This window comes from Stegodyphus dumicola, chromosome 1 (genome assembly GCF_044657685.1).
Source record: "Stegodyphus dumicola isolate Sdum_Otavi_A_Nest chromosome 1, ASM4465768v1".
NCBI lineage: Eukaryota > Metazoa > Arthropoda > Arachnida > Araneae > Eresidae > Stegodyphus > Stegodyphus dumicola.
Window position 1 is genome coordinate 172,445,454 of NC_140768.1, and position 20,573 is coordinate 172,466,026.

The following is a 20,573-nucleotide window of genomic DNA, read 5'->3' on the forward strand; positions in this document are numbered from 1 at the left end:
TTGAGTTTCGTTTTTCAAGCAGCGTTATGTAACATGGAAAGATGTCGAATTTGGGAGAACAGATTAATTTAGGGGAAGAACATACAAAATCTAGAACAGTTAATTTTGAGGTCGCCAATCGTTTCTTAAAGTAGCCATTGCATTTTTTTATATCTTACATATATTTGTATATATTTTAGTTAACTAAAAATGCTGTGTTTTTATAGTATTATCTGAACAATTTATTTATATTTCAAAGTTATGAGAATTCATAAGTAGGAATAATTATTATTTGTCTGTTTGTGCTTTATTGTGTTGTTAAATAAATTTAGCTAACATAACTTTACAAAACAATATTCTGAAGCATTATTATCATTTTTATAACTGAGGCAGTAAACATATGTTAAAAAGTAAAATTAACAACTGACCTACGTATATCGTTTAGCATTCATTCTTTGAAAAAACAGTTTAATTAAAAGTATTCTGAAACCTACTTCCTAACTATAATTCGGCAAAATACAAACCATCAGAATTTAACAGATGGGTTAAAGCAGTTAAATTTTATGTATATTCGGCTATTATAAACTTACGTGTAAGTTGATACATAACTATGAGACTACATTTTACTACACCATTCCATTTTTAGAAAAATGAATTTAATAATATAGTTATATTGGTTATGAAATATTTTGCTTTTAAATTAAATTATAGAAATTAATTTCATATACGGAAGTAGTAAAGGTATAGTACACAAGTAGTAAAGAAATTAGGAACTAAAATCATTACTGCTCTTTCTAACATTTTAAATGAAAACAAATGTTAAAATACACAATAAAAATTTAACTTTTAAATTTTCGGGCGTTAGTTTTCCCAAAGATTGAAGAATTCTAATTCATTAAAATTTTTCAATCTTCAATTAATTAAGTTTCGCTCAGTATTATTGATGATGCCGTAATTACATGTATAACTTTTTTTTTTTTTTTTTTTTAAGTTAGAGAATAAGTAACAATGATAAGGAAAAAAGAGTAAAGGAGTAAGAGAAAATAGAAACACCAAAATATGCAATTAACTTCTACTTTCACTACAGGCTAAAAAAAACATCAAAATATCTAGTAAACATTTTGCTTCATTTTAATCTATCTAATAATTTCCTATAGCAAAATTTCTTTTAAAGCGTTACAGTACTTATACGTAATATAATTATTATTGCATTTCAATTGGCATAAAGCTACCGTGCATGAGGGAAAAATAAATTCGATGCAGTGTTTATAAAATTATTGTCCTTAAATGCCATTTCATGATTAATAAGAAATTATTTACGATTTTTATAAACATTCTCTTTATACAAACTATCAAACATGACATGAAACGCAATGTAAATTTATAAGGTATTTCTCCCACCTTCTTAGCATGCCTTCGTAGTGTAGTGGTCAGCACGCTCGGCGCTTATTCGAGCGGCCCGTGGTTCGAGTCCCGGTGGAGGCTTTAATCATTTATCATCTCTCCTGCTGCAAAATACCCTAATGTCTCTGCAGTGGCGACCGAACTAAAAGGGTGTTGGATGATGATTCTCCACACCCAGGATTTGGCGTCTGGGTTCCCTAATCTCCAGTCGTCCTTTAAAAGGGGAAGTATATAAGGTATTCCTTCCACTTTCTTACCATATCTTCGTAGTGTAGTGGTCAGCACGCTCGGCGCGTATTTGAGAGGCTCGTGGTTCAAGTCCCGGAGAAGGCGTTGCTCATTTTTAATTTCTCCTGCTTTCAAAAATATACCTAATGTCTCTACAAACTATGTTATATTTCAGAATGCCTTTAATTTTGACGAGAGTTTTTGGAAACATTAGATGTTGCATATTTTTTACACTTTTGCGTAATATACCTTATACCGAAGTAATCTCTCACGGCCTCTGTAGCGCTGGAAAAACGAGAAAGCAACGCAGCTTTGAAATCACATGTAAAATATGTACTTGTACTATCAAAGCTTTATTCGTCAAGTACTTTCATACTAGACACTTCGTATTAAATACTTTAAACTAGAGTTAAAAAAAATCGAAAACAACTTTTAATGCAACTTTGAAGACAGAAATTTTGAATCAAGTATCAGTTTAATTTCTAAAACAGTTAAGAATTATATAGGAACGCAAATCATTATTGTCGGTTCTGTTACAGCTTTGCACAATGTTAAATAACAACAACGTCATTATTCCTCGTACTTAATCACCGCATTTTGACTTCTAAACTAGAAAGAGGAAAGTAAAAAGTAATTAAAATACCCGAGGCACTTCATGAAAACTCAAGATTGCGACAGGGGTACATCTGAGTGGAAACGAAAGAAATCTTTCCCTCATTCATCAGTGATACCCCGCCTGTAGTGAAACATGTTCCAACACGCTTTCGTGGCGAGAAGGTGGCAAGAGGGAACAAAGCGCGTTCTTGTCTTGGAATGAATTTATTGCCGCGGGTCAAGTGATCCGTACTGAAACTTGTCTTTCGCAGTCTGATAAATTAACGACGAGAAAGATTTGGGTCAAGAAAGTCTCGGATTGCTTCGTAGGAGTATTTTATGACGCTCATCAAGAACTAATTGATTGCCTCACATGCTGCTTTTGAAATATGCTCCCCTGAAAGTTACATATGGATGTGGTATAAACTGACTTACATTAATCTTCTTCTGAAATTTGCAATAAAATAGGACTTTCAGACGCAATAAACTGATTTCAGAGAGGCTCTAAAGATGCCAATATAAATTAAAAGAAAAAGTTCCACACCTAAAGAATTTTTAACTAAATAAAAGATAAAAAATATCTAATTTCGCTTTCTTTTTGTTACAGCAGCATTTTTTAGGATCAATGAGGTTGAACGTAAAAAGTAAGGTGGAAAATATTATGATTAGTCAAGTCCATACTGATGATAAATGTTGAAGAAAAGGACAAGAAATTTGACATGCAGTAGTGCCGCAATGTCCGTTGATTAAGTATCCGCGATTTAAAGCGCAGAGGCAAAAGAAAAATTTACCTTTACGAAAAAAAAGAGCAATTTTTGCATTTAGGTTTACATAAGCAATTATCTATTTGAATGAGATTGTAATAACAACCTTGTATTTAGCATGCATATATTAAAACATTCAATCAATTTCGAAGGCAGCTAAAGGTCCCTCCTCATCAGGAGAACGAAATTGCTAGACAGGGGAAAAAAGAAGCAAAATAAAGCATCAGCAAAGGGGTATCAGAAACACGTGGTCGTTATCAGCATTGCACGTGGTCGTAACCGGATTTTGAATCAGATTTACACTGGCCGCCTACTTTTACTGAGCCAGGCTATCTGATCAAACATATAACACATAGACTAAAACGCAAAAAAATCAATGAAGTCAAAAAACAGGGCAACTGCACCTTCACGCACCAAGTCTAAACCTCGAATAAATGAGTGTTTTAATATATGTACGCTAAATACAAGGTTGTTATTACGATTTTGATTGTCACAATGACGTGTTTCTCTTCTATTCTAATTACCTATTTGCTTGATTTAGCTGCATATATAATTTATAATTTTCTTTGATTAATTAAATGTTTTTTTTTTTTTTTTTTTTCAATGGCGGGTGCTCAGCCGACTTCGGCTTAGCTACTACTAAGGGGCAGAAGTGGTGGTCACTTTATCATAGAGGCACCTAATAGGTGGGCCACCTTTGCCTGCCATTAGATAGTGGAAGGCGAGGGACACATGCCTGTTTATCTCTGGTAGCCACCACGCATCCCCGTCTTCCGTCACCTACCTACCTACCTACGAAAGGACGGACAATTACAGCCATTTCTACGGGATTCGAAGCTGCGCCCTTTGGTATCGGAGTCGGCTCCCCTAACCACTATACTGTCTGGAATTTCATTTACCCACTATAATGGCTACATATAACAACTTTTTTCTGAATTTTTGAAATATTTCATAATTTTTAAGGAAAAAAAAATTATTAAAAAATTTCATAAATTCTCAAATATTTTTGAGAAAAATTTATTTTAGATGATGTTTAAAATAAGGTAAATTTTTGAGAAAAAAAAATTATTTTATGCTGAATATCATCAAAATCAAACCTTTTTTTAAAAAAATTCTTGAGCGAAATTGCAGAACCATTTGATTAAAATCTATTTTGATACTTCTTTTTCTATCCTTCGTCAAGGAGATAGCCCACCAGCGGCCGAGCGGTAAAGTCCTGAACACTGGTAGTTCGGTCCGAGGTTCGAGTCCCGCGAACGGGCTGGCTGCATGGGTTTTTTCGTGGTTTTTCCCATGTGTAACGTGTATACGAGCTAGTTTCCCTCAGAAAGTCCTCCGCGAAGGCATCCCCCTTAGATAGCCCTCGAGGCTTTGCGATAATCACACACACCCGTCAAGGAGACGATTTCAGTTTAGCTAAAGGCTTTGTTTATCATTTCATCTTTATCATTTAATGCATGTATTATTTACTCATTTATCCTCTTTCAGAATATTTAGAATCTGGAGAAACATTAAATCCATAATGACTTGAACATAACATATTGTACAAGCACTAACTAGACAAACACTAATGAATACTGGTGACTGACTACGTGCATAATTACACTTATATTATTATTATTTGGTTTCTCGGAAAAAGTGCCATGTAGGAAATGATAAAAATCAGGCTAAAAAGTTTGCAAACCCATCAGCACCGCTTTTTCTATATATTTTACATAAGAACCTCAAAAATGCCTATATAGCAATGCCTATATAGCAAGCACCTCAGGCAAAATGCGGAATAATTATCAAGAAATTTCAGGAGGGAATTTATTCGGAAAGCTACGATAATGCAAAACGTAATTTCTCCATTCTTGGGATGTTAAAGCTTTATGAGTTATTTACGGAGATAACAGGAAATTTAATCGACTCGTGTTGATCAGAAGTAAATGGAAACGAAACCTGCGTAAGCTAGTAATGAAGCATATTTCAGATTTCGTGATGTTTTAAAAGTGAAGAAAATTAGAGTGGTATAATTCAGTAAAATTCTGATTATTTTTATTAAAGGAACGTAACGAGAAATTTCACACACTCTACCAAATCTCTCTTTATCATTTAGGAAAGAATGTGCTCATTAACCGTACCTGAAACTTTTGCCACATTTATTGTTAAATTGCGGTTAAAGCTTATAATCGCGTGTTCCTGCCAAGAGGCAAAATGATTTTAGCTGTAAGTTCCCATATTTTCCCATTAAAACCCTTAGTGCACTCGCATAAATTACAGCGGGTGAACAATAATCCCTCTGTAAATCATAAAAATTAAAACATTTATTATTTTAAGAAGCTCGCAGAATTCATTATCTGAATGCGGATTTTAATGGGTCGGGAACACAATTCAGATTTTTTGGACACGAAACAATGGTAATATCCTTTCCTGTATATCGGAAAAAAAACCTTACAGTTTAAAGTTTTAATTTACATACTGCCTTATTTTACTTAAAGGAAGAGATAATTAACTTTAAATACTATTTCAACTTTAAAAATGTGATCTACGATATGGAAAATGAAAACACAAAAAATCGAATTATCTTAAAAAAACGTTTACATTTAATTTTTAAATGACGTTTCAGAACAGTTGTATGAATTATCAAAGTAAATAGAAAGCGCTTTCTTATGAACTCAAATTTTTAATAAGATAGAAATCTATACTCATTAAAGTTAACAGTGTACTTTACAATCTATCGCTCAATTAATATTCACGTAAGGAAACACCAGAATGGAAATGCGCGTGAAATATACCATTCTTCTTTTTTAAACACCCTGGAAATTGTCGAGACATTTATTATTTTGAATTAATAAATTTAGTGGTTTGGAAAGAGGAAATTTCGTCTGTTGATCAAAATGTTGTTTACCAGCTTTGTGAGGCTTGTCGGACAAGCGATACGGTTAAGTAAATACATAGCAAATATTCAAGAGCTGAATGTCTTCAATAATTAACTTTTCTTTCATACATAAGTTCATAATGTCACGTGACGTTCATTTACAATAAATAACAGCGAATTGCTTTCCTACCATTTTGTTTTGTGAATCTGAATTTTAAATATAAGATTCTGTGTTTTACAGTTTTCGTTTGTGGTGGATTAATTCTTAAAATAATACGTTCATTGTAATTGCTCAACTTAAATTGTTTCGGACGTTTACCTGAAATATGTATACGAAAATCAGAATGCAATTTCTTCTACTTTTTAAGATGTTTATATTTTCAGGTTATAACTTTCAATTTTTTTGAAACTTTAATACTAAACTCTCAGATATGTTTGACTTTAATCTGAAGTTTTCCCATTTCTTTTAGTACTAAGAAAATAAATTACAATTTGGATCGATTGCGATACAGCCAATTGAACCTGCTGTAATAGACAAAGGTTCACATTTAGAGATCCAAAGCACAAGAGTATTCCAAAAATTTCCCCGAGTCTACGATTTTTTAAAGTTTATTCATTGAAAATAAAGTTTATTACATTCCTCCTTACATACAAACAAATACTACAGATTGCGCAGATGATGCTACTTTGGTAGACGGTTGCACGGATTTTGGCGATTTTTTTTTGGCGAGCTACGACTTATGGTAAACCCGTTGCTAGACAAGTTATTTATGGTAACTGATACTTTGCTGTCATTTTATTTAAAAAATAATGCGTTTTATTAAGCATAAACTCCTTGTTTTAAGTATTATTTATGGCTTCTAAATATTAAAAATCAATTTAATTTTGCATTTTTATTTGAAATAAAAATTTTATTGTTTATATTTTATGGAATTTTATGTTGTGGATGATGTCATGAATGACGTCACATTACTTTAAAAGTATTTGGTTTTAATATCTATAAATTTAATCTAATGATTTAAACATTATTTATGGCCGTTAAATATTAAAATACAATTTAATTTTGCATTTTTAAAAATGATTTTATTATGTATGATTATTTAAATAATTTTAATTCTATTCGCGATGTAATCAGGTCCCTGATTGGTTACTGAATATTTGTGCTTTACCGCGCCATTTCAAAATTTTATTATTCATCTCTTCGAATTACTTAGATTACATTTTTCAAATGTTTTTACAAATTTTTTGAAATTTTTTCCCTTTAAATTATATTTTTAAATGATATTACATTTTTAAATTTTTGTTCATTGATATCTAAATTATGATTCCGGTTTTTTGGTGGTACTTATCAACAAAAATTCTGTGTTTAATCAATGTAAGACAGGTTAAATATTCAAAAAACGTAAGTACATATTTTTCTTTTACTTTATAATTGTATACTTCAATTTTTATTAAAAAAATTAATACACTGTCTTCAAAAATTGCCGAGATATTTATTGCCACATATGTTTTAATGTTAAATAATTATATCGTATAAAAGTTATTTTAAATGACTTGAATTTAAGTAATAGTTTAATTCTTTTAAACGCTGGTATGTTGTTATTAATTCAATATTCAGTTTAAGTAATATTTTAATTCTTTTAAAAGTGGTTTGATATTTTTAATTCGATATTCAATTTAAGTAATATTTTAATCCATTTAAACGTTGGCGCAATATTTTTATAGCGGTGGTTTTATTCTATTTCTTTACTATATCAAAGTAATAATTTAACCTTACTTTAGTATTTTATACTCGTAGTAAATGTATTTATTTGCATTTGCCTGCTATCTTAAAAAACAACGTTTTCAATAAAAAATTAATGCATTATTTTTAACGATATTTATTTTATTAAAGTTTCGAATACTTTACTATGCGTAAAATACGTAAAAACAGGTTTTCTCAAGATTGCTGACGATTATAAAAACCGCGCCAACAATTGCGCCAACGTAAATCGCCAAAAATCCATACGACCGTCCACCAAAGTAGCACCGCACAGATGATTGATAGAATATGTTTAGAAAATGTTCTGGTGATAAATGGCAACATGCTAAATGTGAGTTAATGTTACGTGGGGTCCCGTCCTTTTATCTAACAGCTAAATTTGTAGGAACCTCGTGAACAAATAAGCGAATAATTGCTTTACTTTAGGAACAGAGACGTAAACTCAAGAAGGGTTAATTACCCTTTACTTCTCAAAATAAGAATTAAAACAGTCGGCCCCTTTCTCAGCGCGTACAGCAAAGCCTCCACTTGGGCTTGAACTCAGTCTAATAAGAAATAAGACTTAACTAATGTTTTACTAAAACGATATAGTCGAAGTTATCAAATTTCTAAGTAGTTGGCCCTTAAATATCGAATAAGCTAGCGAAGCTATGAAGAGCTTGAAAGACGGCCAAGCGTAGTAATAGCTTAGAGAGACTTAGCCAAAAGGCAAACGCACGCTAGTGAGAAACTCTGAAAATCTCTCCCGAAGTTAGTGGAACTTCGACTTAAATACCACTCTTACTCATTTGCATTAAACGCGATTCTACAAACACATTCCGGTAGAAAATTGTAAACTGAAATTAGGAAGGACAGCAAAGTAGCTTTAACTAAAATTAACTGCTGGAAACTTAGGATAAACTTTACAGCTATATTAATTTGTATTTAAAATAAAATAAATTATGTATTAATATCGTTTGTATTGAAATTTCATAATAATTTAAAACTAATTACATAGAGTTTAACTAAATTTATAATTCGAATCATATTTATCTACACATTTCAATCCCGTTTCTTCAATTTACTTGTAGAGAAATTAGATATCTTTTGGAAGCAGGAGTCATGAAAAATGAGCAACGCCTTTGCCGGGAATCGAACCACGGACCTCTGGAATGCACGCCCAGCGTGCAGACCACCACATCACGAATGCATGCTGGAAAGGTGGGAGAAATACCTTATATACTAATCGAATATAAAAAATACAATAAGTTAAATATACTATATATATATTCTAAAGAAACCTGCTCCCTACCGCAGCAAATGGACTCATTCGATATTAATGGTCACAGCTCGAAAACATCGCATTTCCATTCTTTTCGCGTACATCACCAAATACTCCACCCATTCCACAATCTGGGCAGAGAGGCAAATAGCATAAAGGAGAGCTCTAATGAAGTTTCCCCGCTGTCCATCTGAGATTGAATGCATCATCTGTAGGGTCAATATTCTTGGAGTTCCTTTCTTGATTATCTAGTTTCTGAGACTCCGTATGACAAATTAGTGGTGAGAATGGAACGCGAAAACATCTACTTCAGTGAAGAAGACGTTCATAAATATCTCTACTCTCAATAACAGAAATGTAAGATTGAATGCGACTTCCAGGTGGGCATCAAGAATCGTCTTGGGTTTCATTTCAGGAATACTAAATATTAAATATTATTAAGAATACTAAATATTGTTTCATAGCAAAAAAGCACTTTTGGAAGATACTTTCTATATGTTGCATGGCAGGCTTTAACTAAATATATTACATTACGTCAAAGAATTGTTAGCCACATTAGGTTATTTCGAAGCAGGAGTCGTGAAAAATGAGCAATGCCCTCGCCGGGAATCGAACCACGAACCTCTCGAATACGCGTCAAGCGTGCTGACCATTACACCACGAAGGCATGCTAAGAAGGCGGGAGGAATACCTTATAATAGAGTCATTTAAAGCAGACGTGCCAAAGATGAATCTTTCAAATCCGTTGATATAATCTGCATCTTATAACCAAAACAACAAACAGAATGGTGAAAGCATGTAGTTTTAAAATTTGGAAATGAGAATTGGCTTGATGAATTTTAATGGATATAACTGCTTGCTTATATGAACTGAACATGCATCTTAAGGTTTAAATGTAATTACCAAATGACGTTTCAAAGAATGACAGTTTCTGAAATTTAATTGGAATTGCAACAATTTTACACTACCAGTTACACTTTAATTTATCCTGGAACTCTATCTATGCATTGACAAACAAAGAACAAAAATATACCATACTGACTGCTATTTTAAAATTTGGAATAAATTTCGGTAAATAATAACCAGTTTCAGTAAATACTAACCTCATTTTAGAATATTTGCTACTCGGTTTTCAGTTAATATCAAATTTACTCGCGAATTTGCAATTGATACGCAAAGCAGAAAATTTATTTAAGTGCTTTTTTGTAAGTGGTATCTACTTAAGGAAAACTTCTAGTTGCTTTCGAACATAGCTAGTTCGTGACGTCTTATCCTGAAAACGTGCATGTTTCGAGAATATCTTCTTTGATATGGCATAATAAGTAAAATACGAAATTGAAAATAAAACGAATGTATTCAACATATATTCTTCAGCATAGCTCTTTCATCTACCAAGCTAGATATAAATAACGTGGGATTAAAATATATGGCTGAACTTTCCCAATAAAATTGGTATATTCATATTTTTCCTTAATAAATGTTCTCTATATTAAAAATTAAAAGAATTTTACAAAAATAATAGTAATGCGTATTCTATCAGGATTTTTAATAAATACTAAGATCTTTATATGCCACTTGGCATATATACCTCTTTGGCTGTATGGCTCAAGGTTTATAAAGTGTTTTTGGAATAAATTTCTTAAGAATTTGCTAATTTTTACTGCGGTGTAAAAAAATTTTATTTAAATTTAACATATTTTTAAAGACAAATAAATTCATAAAAAGATTTAAAATGTAATTTCATTATAAATTGTTAAGTTTAATTATAAATTGTTAACTTAAATTTTGTGCTAAAAGATCTGATTAAACGAGTTCTGTGACTTGTTTAGTCAGATCGTTTAATCGTTCTGTGACTCATGAGCACCTTTTTATCACGGAACACTTTTTTCGCGACCCCATAATTATATTTACGAAAACTTTGTGGTGCCCAATAAGCACTGCGGATATCTGACAAACGTCTGAATGAAACTGTCAAATGTTTCACTTGTACTGTAACATAATATTGCATTTTAAGGTCATTACTTCAATTTCTAATTTTAAGACACAGAACAATGTGAAAATTTTAAATAAGTAACAGACGAAATGACAGCGTCACGTGCAAAGTAAGTAAAATGAACGTTTATATTATAAAGAGAATGCGTCGAAACGTTTCCGTTTTTAATTTGTCCGTATCTTTATCTATTTTCAGATAAATTGTGTAAAAATATTTGGTGATTGTAAAATTAATAGGGAGACCGGAAAGTAATGTCGCTTTCTTACATTAAATTCAAAAGAATAAATTTGTAACAAGTTTTTATTTTTAATCAATAATATAATCACCCTCGTTATCAGCAACCTTTTGACATCTAGTATCCGATTTCAATCCCAGACCGATAAAAATCAATTGGTTTTTGAGTCAAATATCTCGAGATGGCATTTTGGACATCATCCAAATTTTCAAAACTTTTGTCTCTAAGAAAATGTTGTAGGGATCGGAATAAATAGAAATCCGGTTTCGTTTGGTTGGTTTATTTAATTGTCGAAAAACACACTAGGGCTATCTGCCTAAGGGGAGGGATGCCTTCATGGAGGTCTTTCTAAGGAAAACTGACTCGTATACACGTTACACATGGGGAAAACTACGAAACCGCCCAGGCAGACAGCCGCGGCCGCTCGGCCGCTGGTGGGCCAAAATGAAAATCCGAGGGCGCGATATCGGGCGAATATGGTGGGTGAGGCAGTACCTCCCACCCCAATTCATTATTTCCAGTGTTCGTCTTGCACAGTGTGGTCTTGCATTGTCGTGTTGCAGAATGACGCCTTTTCCGTTGACAATCACCAGATAATTTTCGATTAAAGATTGATTCACTAGATCCAATTGTTCACAGTAAAGGTTAAATTAACAGTTTTTCCAGATTTCAGCAATTCAAAATGAACAAATCCGCGAATACTCCATCAAACACCCAGAAGCGCCTTTTCGGGATGTAAACCCTATTAAAGCTGCCTTTTTGGATTGTCATATAGGACTTATTGTTTTGTCTCCACTAATCAAACGATCAGAAAACGGTTCTGTATGGTGCTGTTGAAGCAATACGTTGCATGTGATGGATAGGTTGGCTTTGTTCTTTTCGGACAGATTATGGGGGACTCAAACACCTGCTTTGCTTATTTTTCCATTCTGCTTTAAATGTTCTTGGATGGTCCACCAAGGTTGGTTAAGAGTGTTTGACATGGATTTGCTTCCACTTCTGCCCTTAGCACGTTGTTGTCGACATGCGCAGAAACGACATTACATACTTTCCGGTCCCCCTATTATTATAATAAATTAAAGGCGACCCACAGTTTAAGAAACTCTGATCTAGATGATATTCTCTTGTAAAATGTTCACTGGTTTGACTTCTGTTTAAAATTCATACTTCGTAATAATATTTTCGCTGATGTATGTAACATGATGTGCGTGATAATTTTCTCAAGAAAGCTAGAATTAAATATACAAAAGTAATTTTCATTAAACAGTGTCTTTTCATCTCTGTTTCAAAACTAGACACAAAAAAATTGAAAATTAGTAAATAATAAAATATTTTGGAATAAACTATGATTTCAAGAATTTGGGTGCCCTAAATTCTATCACATAATTATAAGTACTTCCAGTAAAATAAATGTTTAAGAGCAAAGTTTTAAGAAGGGAATCAAGGACAGGAAAAAGTGATCCTCTTCGTCAAAAAGCCAAAGGTACAACAGGGCTTACTTTTGAATGATTTTGAGTTTGCTATTAATTACTTTTTATTAAAGAACTAGTTTGAAGGAAATATAGTTTTATGTCTTTTATGTATACGTAGTTATCCAGTATATTTTTTAGTAGTGAGAAATAATACCAGTAAAATTAAAAAGATCATAAATGAAATTTTCAAATAAGAAATCTATAAAATAATTTTAAGACGTGTTGATAAAAAATAATTAAATAGTATGAAACTTTTAAGAATAAAACATTTTGAATCGTCTTAAAAATAATAATTCGAAACAAACAAATCCAGAATTTAAAAAAAAAAGTAAAAATAAAGAAAAAAAAAATACATGATAAATACCACTTTCAAATGGAAAAATTATCGCAGAGTTACAACTATGTTTTTTTCACTAAACATACACATAATAAGCACAGCAAAATAATTATCAATTGTTCTGTATATATCAGTGTTGTATCTGTATACATATTTTGAATACTGGATTTTAGCGACTAATAATACTACTTTGTTTTTATTTGCATTTGACTTTTCATTTTTATTTGCAAATTTTAATGTTTCCCAGTTTCCAGACCAGTTTTTAAATTTTATTTCAGCACATGGCAACTTCTTATGAAGGCATGCTTTTGTATTTTTGTCTTAATTGATAGTGCATTTTTTCGTTTTAGCACACTGCGCAATCAGACACACAAAAAAATATAAAGCAAATGAAGTACATGTTCTCACTTCCGATTTAAAGAAACGAAAGCACTGCAAAACATTTTGAATTACTTGTTCTCATTTTAATCGCAATGCTCCTATTTTTAATTTCACGCGAAAGCTTTCCACTATGAGAAATATAATCACAATGTACTTCGCTAAACGTATATTTCTTTAAACATTTAACCCTCCGTTTAACCTTCAGTTGATTAGATCTTTACAAATTTTTAAAATTTGCTCGGCAGTTATTAATCATGAAAAAGAAGTACAATTTCTATGAAGGCAACAATTCTATATATAGTTTCTTCCAGTATATTCCAAATTTTGCCGTATTTGATTTACAACATAGGTTTATTGTAATGTGTATTAATACACGTAATCTCTAAAATATTATTAAGGGGACTCGTACATCTTAAAACCCGTAAAATCCTCGAATATGTTACTGGTGCAAGAATTGGAATAACCTATTTATTTTAAAAGCAATTACTTCCCCCTTTTTAAGGCTGACTATATAATATAGCTGCTTTCTGAACTAGTAACCAGAAAGTTTGTGTTGCCACAAATATTTTTAGTCCAAAGGGATGTGAGTCCCGAAGGACTATTACTATCGTTTTGGCATTTCACTCGGACTCCTATAAATGTCGGTTCATTTTTTAAACTGTTGCCACAAAATGTTAGAATCCGGCGTTATATTTGATCCCGCCTTCTTAGCATGCCTTCGTGGTGTAAAGGTCAGCACGCTCGGCGCGTATTCGGGAGGTCCGTGGTTTGAGTCCCGGCGAGGGCATTGCTCATTTTTCATCTCTCCTGCTTTCCAAAAATACTTAATAACTCTATAATCTGAAGTCTCAAAATTATAATTTTTAAGGTTCTTTTTTTAAATTTCAGTTGTTGGTGTATCAAGAAGTTTAGGACTGGAACTACCAAATGTCAAAATAGCGGATACTGTTTTCTTTTCTTTCTTTTCTCAAATGAATGTACTTTAATTTTGGGTTGTTCTAAAGTTGAAACAAGTACCTTAAAATATCTAAGTACAGTTAGCAACAAATGATATAAATTGTTATTGTTTGTTTCAAACAAAATTTCAAATTAGTTCCATTTAAGCCGCAATAAATTAATTATTAAATAATTACGTTAAAACACAAAAGGGACGAGGAGCGGAGACATTAAAACAGAAACGAAAAAAAAAAGCAAAAAAATGTTGTTACAAATCAACATGTTTTTTAACTATACAATTGGAATATTTTATCAGCCTTAAACACTACTGAGAAAACTCCTTTCTTTTAAAGAGAGATCACAAGTTAAACGCTTTTGTAATAAGGAACAAAATATTCTCGCCATCCTCAGGAAGAGATACGAAGAGAAAAAAATTGCGTAGTTGTTCTTGGAATCATTTCAATTTTCATTTTGAAGCGTCGTGTGAATAGTAATTTATTTTGGAAAGAGGGAGCAAGGACGCGGGTGATAGAAAGTTTCAATCCGAAATCGAAACCGTCGCATTCCGAAATGGAAATCGAAAATATATACTTTTTTCACCTATACATAACTCCCCCCCTTGTTCCCGAAATATCCGAGGGTAGGATAGCTTCCTCTCAGAAAGGTGGCAAGGGGACACTAGTAAAAAAGACAGTCATGTTTTTCCGATAAATTTTGGAAGCACTATTTCCGATGTATCTATCAAGTATATGGAGTAAAACATCAAGAACATGTTATCTGGAAATACTTCTTGGTTAGATGGGATGTTTCTTTTTCTTTTCTCTGGACTTTTCGGCGGAAGTGGATATATGAGAAGAAAAGAATGTTATGTATGAAAAAATGAATTTCAAATTTAAGCGAATATATGCGTGTACCGCTGCAATATTCAAAAAACTCTGATAAGTACACCCGGATATTAGTTGATCCTATCATATTTATTCTAAGAACCAGAGGTAAAAATTTTAGGTAGTCAACAGAGAGATATTTGGTGAACATCTGTGTAACTTTTAGCAGTATGAATGTGTAATACAGCCTTCTGAAACCTTTTTGGTTGGGTATCAGAATCCACCAAAATGTATATATTTTAGTAGACGTTTCGATTCAATAGTATTTTCATTTTAGAATAGTCTTTTTTGATGAATAATAAGACAACTTTTATTGGGAAACTAATTAAAATACGTTTTAAGCATAGAAATGAAAATTAAAAATCATAATTATCATAAATAAAGCATAACTGAACGAAAATTATTTTTCTCTTCGGTATCAGATGAATGGCTTTCCTGATGTTGAACTTGTGACGTCAAATTAGTCAAGTCTGACTGATAGTTAGTCGTCTTAAGACGAATACAAGTAACTGAATTTTCGGTAGTTAACTTGCTCTTGTTCATACTAAAATTAATTTCATGTGTGCAAATATTTGCTCACATTTATAGGTTGAAGCGAATGCGGACAAAATGGCAATGCCAAATTTTGGAATTATGGATCGGTGTTGCCAAACTATCGATTTTTTCTTGAAATTATTCTGCAATTTAAATTTTTTTTAAATAAGAATGCATGTCCTTACCGCAACTTTGTAATCAAACAAAAGTGTTATTATTATTTTTTATTTGGGGTTAATATTTGTATGTATTCGTCAAGTCCTGGTTTCATATTTATGGTGTATAATTTATTTTCATTTGTCAAATTCTTCTACAAGAAATTGCAGTCCCCTACTGCAGTACAGTGTTCTGCCATTCCAGGTTCCAAAACGAAAAGTCCTTAGGCCATTCCCAAGTCGTTTTCCAGTAGAAGAAGTCCGTCTAATTCTATCTCTGGATTTCTAAACAGTTAGATTTTTTACGGGGTGGGGTATTTGGCTCCACGCCCAACCCCCAACCTGGAGGACCATTCCCCTGATATAATCCCCAAGAGCAAGGTGCCCGGCTATACCCCCAGACGCTGGGTATCCATTTTAGTCGCCTTTTAGGACATGCATGATTTACATTGGAACCATTCTTTCACACCCGGCCAGCAAACCTAACTTCGAACTCTCTAAATCTTTTAAAGAAAAAGATGTAGTAAAATATATAAGGATTCAGAGAATTAAATGGGCAGGACACCTGTGCAGAATGGATGAACATCGAGTAACTAAAAAGATCTTCTCTGCCAGACCATACGGCACCCGAAAAAGAGGAAGACCTAAACATAGGTGGCTCGACTGTTTGGAAACAAGCTTAAGAATTTTAAAAATAACCAATTGGATATCCATGGCCAGGGATAGAAGAGCTTGGAATTCGATTCTGAGGAAGCCAAGGGCTGTCTGGCCATTGAAGAAGAATTTATGTTCATGGAACTCAAGTGGCTCATATGAAATTATGAAATAGATCACTCAGTGACCCGCAGGGGATAGTTTGCTGAGGGCTGGTATAATACGTTAAAACAAATTACGCATATTACCTATAAAACACTATTTGCCAGTCGTATAAAATTAGGTCTTCGAATTAGTCTGACGTCCTAAATGTCTATCGCCAAAAATTGGCATATTTAAAAGCATTTATGTACGTATATACAGGATGCTCAAGTCAACTGACTAAAGGCTTTATTTCCTAATTATTAATCCAAGACTTATATTATGAATTATACTAGCAGCTTCGCTGCCAGCCTTCGTCTGGCTTTTAAATGTACCAGAAAAATGGCTGAAGGGAACACCAAACGTTAAATTTAAAAACTGCGTAGAATTTTACTCTGCAGAACAACTTCATAAAAAAGTTATTACGTATAACAAAATTGCAATGAAATAAGCAATATCCCTTAATACAAATATTAATTATCCTAATAAATAAATTAACCAACTTCCGTTTGCAAAATCTTAAGAACTCAAATGGTATAAAGGAGGTTAAAAACTTTGTTTCCTAAAAAAATCACTCAAAACTTTTCAATATCTTAAAAACAGTGAAATGAGCAATAAATAGCATAAAAGAATACAGAAAACAAACAATTTTGAAATGCAAAGTATAATTAATGATATTTTATCTTATATTTTCAAGAGAAAAAAATTACAATGAAATAAGCTACATCCCTTAATACAAATATTAATTATCCTAATAAAGAAAATTAACCAACTTTCCGTTGAAGGAAAAAAATCATGCGAAACTTTTTTAGTCTGCAGAACAAACAACTTTATCAAAAAAAAAATCAATTAAAATGTATTATATATAAATGGCAATGAAATATGCCAATCTCTTAAAAACAGTGACATAAGAAATACGATGAAAAATTGTTGCCAAACCCATATTTCTAAAAGAATTAAACTATTCAAAATGATGCGATTTCATCAAAAATCTATCAACAACAATAAGACAGGAAAGTTGTTGCCAAAATCACATTTCTAAAGATATGAGTTGTGAGAAGTGTGCTCGGAAGCTTCATTTAATTTTTTTTAAATACAAAATATTATCATTTTTCCAAAATTCTGTTTGTAAAAGCAGTCGCAAGGATGAAAGTTTAACGTGTCCAAAAATCAAAGAAAATAAACTGTACATTTTTAAAAATAAACTTTTTTAGAAAAAATCCCGTTGAAAAGGTGTTAAGCTCTCTTTGTTAAATAAATTCGTATTTAATCGATTTATTGACACACGAAATTTATTTTAAGTTCGTAAAATAGCTAAGTGCCTACGTTTCATGACGATGTGAAAATGGGGTGTCTATTGTAAAATCTCGCTTTCTTATAGCCCATTATGTCTCAAAATGACGCGATTTCGTCACAAAACATAAAATAAAACAAATTCTAATTCTAATTTCGAAAAATCGCTTCGAGGTGCACTGGCTCTTGTATAGATGCACCTATGTACGAAATTTCGTAGCCGTGGGTCTATTAGCTTACGCGTAACGCGAACGAAAGACACACAGAGAGAGAGAGAGACTCTTTCTTTTATTATATGTAGAGATACCTTTTAAAATCATGCCGAGAATTAAATGAAATGTGTCTGAACACCATGGTGCGGCTAAAGGCTTTATTTTCTAATCAATTGACCCAAGACGTGTGTTCGCAAATACCTAGCTTCTAAAATAAGAAAAAAAAAAAAAAAAAAGATTAAATGATAGCTTTTGATAGCATGGTTGACAGTGTTCAGAAAATAGAAAATCTTATATTTACGTTCTCTTATCTCATTTTGTATAACATTTATTATGCTTTAATGAATGAAAGTCTTCCCCCGCCGTGATGGTATATAATTCCGTTTGGTTCATGTCCGTGGTCGGAGGCCATCATAAGCCGTGCACTCACTCACTCACTCATGTGCAGTTACACTTGACCTGTTGTAGAGACATTACGTTTTTTTTTTTTTTTTTAAAGCTGGAGAGATGAAAAATGAGCAATGCCCTCATCGGGACTCGAACCTGGGACCTCAAGAATACGCGCCGAGTGTGCTGACCATTACACCATGAAGGCATGCTAAGAAGGCGGGAGAAATACTGGATAATGAAATGAATCATCAGAGTTGCGAAAATGTGTGTCGCGGTGGTAGCGAAGTGCGACGCTTCCGTTTCGTTGAAATCATTCACCATTTTATTTGGAGTGCGTGCGCTATCATCTTTTTCATTGCGCGAAAATAAAGTGCAACACAATCCACTAGAAAAATTTCGTTTGAGAAAATGGGTTAAAACAAATATTTTAATCATTACGCTTTGAATCATTATCATGCTTTAATGAGAACCTTTTCCTTTACCAGCAAAAAGTTTGGTAAGAATGCTGTACTCCTGAAGAAGAGGGATCAAATGTTCGCGCCCGATATGTCTGAAAGCCCTCAAAATCGGTATAGCTTTATTAAAAATCTACACCAACCAAATGTTGCTTTTTGCCTGACGGTAAAATTTGAAATTATGGATAAGCATCATATCAAAATATTAAAACAAATTACGGATGTATTAATCACAAAACATTAATACAATTTATGAAGAAATAAGTTTTTTCCTACACAGAAAATTTGCTTCATTAGGAAGCTTTCAAATATTTATGAAGCATAATTCCCTGTTAAAATCCAATGCAGCAATCTAACATAGTTCTCACGCCCCCTGTTAAAATACAACAGAACAATCCAATATAAAGCTTGTTCGCAGATAATGAGCTTCCTAGTCGTCTTCCATTCTTAATGAGAGCGCTTCTCTTATTTACATCCTTAATGAGAGTTTCCCTGTCATTTGGAGACTCTTCAAGATCTATGGAAGGATTCGAGGGTTAGATACACACACGTATTCTAGTACAGTTTTACAGCAGCAAAGACGGAAACATACATCCTTAGATAAGCATGGATTGAATTTGTTTCTCAGCTTCAATGAGCAACTAATATGAACACCTGAAATAATTCTTGGAAACTGAGTTGTACTTAACCTCTGGAAAAGAATTACTTTTATTTTTAGCTATGAAATACAGTTTCGGGAAAATAACAATATTGCGCCGCAATTACCATCCATGATTCTGCTTGTTAATCTCAGTTTTAATTAGTGCAGTGAAATGATGAGGTCTACATTTTGAAAAAAAAAAAAAAAAAAAAAAAAGGAAATATTTAGCTGGAATTGGAATTAAAGTTGATGCACGAATTGTACTGAACGTTATTGTAAAGAAAATTATTAAAATTAAAATATGAGAATTAACAAAAATCGTTACAACAGTTATCTCGAACTGCAACAAAAATTTCGAAAACATAATTAGTAGAAAACATCAGATTACAGCCTGACATTCTGATAAAAAGCTAAAACATACTAAACAGTTTGTAGAGACATTAGGATTTTTGGAAGCAAGAAAGATGAAAAATTAGCAACTGCCTTCGCCGAGAATCGAACCACGGTCCTCTGGATACCGGCCCAGCGTGCAGAACCACTACACCACGAAGGCACGCTAGGAAAGTAGGAGAAATACCTTAAATACTTCCCTTTTTAAAGGGCAACTGGGGTTTTCAGGGGACCCAATCGCCAAATCCTGGGTGTGGAGAAACCTCATCCAGCACCCTTTTAGTTCGGGCGCCACTGTAGAGACATTAGGATTTTTAGAAGCAAGTAAGATGAAAAATTAGCAACTGCCTTCGCCGGGAATCGAACCACGGACACCGGATACCGGCCTAGCGTGCAGAACCAGTATACCACGAAGGCACGCTAAGAAAGTGGGAGAAATGCCTTATAAGTTAAAAATTAGTAAGAGTAAAAAGAAGTTGCAGTCTGATCCTAAAGAAACGATTGCAATTTAACCACCTAAGACATTTTAAACTAAGGATTTACAATAGGCCTACTAGTTTACGTGTTTAAAAATCACTGTTGCTAACGAAAGTTGGTTTTTTACTAATAACCAAGAAGC

General features: G+C 32.7%; 1 protein-coding gene and 1 non-coding gene across 7 annotated transcripts in view; one reads left to right on the forward strand and one right to left on the reverse strand.

The window, feature by feature from the left end:
- Positions 1–20,573, reverse strand: part of LOC118184756 (neural-cadherin-like) — a 639,735-nt gene that overhangs the window by 532,370 nt on the left and 86,792 nt on the right. The gene's annotated exons all lie outside the window — the stretch shown is intronic.
- Positions 1,392–1,464, forward strand: TRNAK-CUU (transfer RNA lysine (anticodon CUU)). The gene has a single exon. It is a non-coding gene; the product is annotated as a tRNA-Lys (tRNA).